Raw genomic sequence first — 2,278 nt, forward strand, 5'->3', positions numbered from 1 at the left:
ATAAATAAATAAATAAATAAATAAATAAATCAGAAACTCTTAAAAAAAAAAAGAATATAAATACTGCCACCTCATTTTCATGTAACAGGGAATTCTGCTGTCTGAGTTGCCTAAAATATAAGCTAGTGTGCCGCTAGAGTGAAAATAACACTAAAGGTCTTTCTGCTGAGAACCAGATCCTATCAGAACATCCTAGACTTTGAGAACCAACAAGTGTATGGAGGAGGACGGACTGACCACCAGTGCTGAAATGTGGGGGCTGAAAAAGACAGCTGGCTTGGGTTTCAAGTCTGCCACCTGTTAGCTATGAGAACTTGCAGTAAACTCTCTCTGATTCTGTCTCTTGTAAATGGAGATGCCAATAATCTGCCTGTTTAACAATGATACAGTCAGATTATCTCATTTCACATATTTTATTTATCATATTCAATTTTGCCCAATTATCCTGGTAATGTCCACTATAGGTGTTTGGTTTTTTTCTGACCCAGATTCCAGCAAGAATCCTATTTTGCATTTAGTAATGTCTCTTTTTGTCCTTTAATTTGTAACAGTCACCTTTGTGTGTGATTTCCTTGCATTGATATTTTGGAAGTATTCAGGCCATCTATCTCATGGACTGTTGTGAGGATGAAATCAGGTAATAATATTTTTAAGAGCTGTGCTCTTGAGCCAGTGAGGAATAGTGATTAAGAACTTGGGCTAAGGAGCTAGATTTCTTTGAGTTCAAATCCCAGGTCTCTCTCTCTTATTAGCTGTATAACTTTAGTAAAATTACGACTCTGTTCTTTAATCTCATCTATAAAATGAGGGTAATCGTACCTACTCACTACTGTGGAGATTAAATAAGTAAATATATGTAAAGTGTTCATAACAGTCCCTACGCAGTAAGTATTTATCAACTGTTAGTTGCTATAGAAGGTAAATTCTTGTCATGGGATCTGAGTTTCCAAATTCATGTCTTAGCCAGGAAAAAAAAAATCACTCATTTAATTATAAATCGCTTTTTCCCCCCAGTGTTTACTAAATGTCTACAATTATGCCAGCTGGTGCAGTAAGAATGAAAAAAAAATATTCTGAATGGAAAAAGAAGTTTAAAAGATATGATCTCTGATTTCCAACCACTCACTAGTGTGAAATTACTAAATATGTAAACAATGAAGGTCGAGTTCAGTGCTGCTTCCCTGAGTAAGCATGCAGCTCATGCTGAGAGGAGAGCAGAGAAGGAAGGGGTCCGTGTTGACTCAAACAGGTGAAGAATGGATAAAAACTGACTAGTCAGAGAAGAGGCAGCCATTATTCCAGGCTCAGAAGACCACCTGGGCAAAGGAATAAGAATAAGGGGTGAAAAGGTGATAGCCGTGGGAACTCAGAACGAGCAGGGCATGGGGTCAGAATACGGGGCGTGAGTCCAGGCACAGCCCTGGCCGCTGGTGGGGGCCTCGCCCGGTGCACCGAGAGGCGGGTCCGCTTCCCAGGCAGGGCACACACCAGGGCGGAGGTCTGATCCCTGGTCTGGGCGCACACGGGAGGCCACCGATCCTCTCTCCCCTCAAATCAATGAAACCACCTCCTCCGCCTGCCGTGCGCTCGGCGGTGTCACCTCCACCCAGGAAGCCAGGCCGCCAGCTGCTTCCCAGGCTGGGTTGCGGGATCCCCAGGAGGGGCGAGCAGGAGGCAGCCGATCAATGCTTCTCTATCCCTCTCCCTTACTCTCTAAAATCAATAAAAACATATTTACAAAACAAACATATTCTCGGGTGAGGATTAAAAAGAAAAATCCAGGTACCAGCAACCAACCAGGTCTTCATGCAGGACAGGAGGTCAAGAGAAGCCATTTTATTCAGGTTCCTACGAATGTAGTCAGTCAAACAGAGGAAACTGGGGAGTCAGGATGAGCAAAATCACCTGCAAAAGTGTAGCCTGCTTTCACCTGAGGAATGTTGCATGGATGTTCACTTAGAGGTGGGAGTGTCGAGCCGCAGACGAGCCCGGAGACATTCCCGCTGGAAACCTTGAGCTCGGCCCCACCGACAAGTCCTCGTCCTAACCCCAGGCCGGAACTTCCCTGCCTAGTTGACCGAGTTTACCAATGGCCAGGAGGGACTCGCTCACGGGGGTATTTCTATGCACCAGGGCCTCTTCGCGCTGAGAAACCGGATGGGGAAGGGAGAGGGGCGGGCTGGAAAGTAAAAGGAAGGGGAGAGAGGCCAAGTGGAGAGCGAGAGCGGCCCCGGGCCCGGGGGAGGGTGTTGGTCGGGGGTCGGGCGGCCCTCAAGGG

Source organism: Myotis brandtii, unplaced genomic scaffold, assembly GCF_000412655.1.
Source record: "Myotis brandtii unplaced genomic scaffold, ASM41265v1 scaffold70, whole genome shotgun sequence".
NCBI lineage: Eukaryota > Metazoa > Chordata > Mammalia > Chiroptera > Vespertilionidae > Myotis > Myotis brandtii.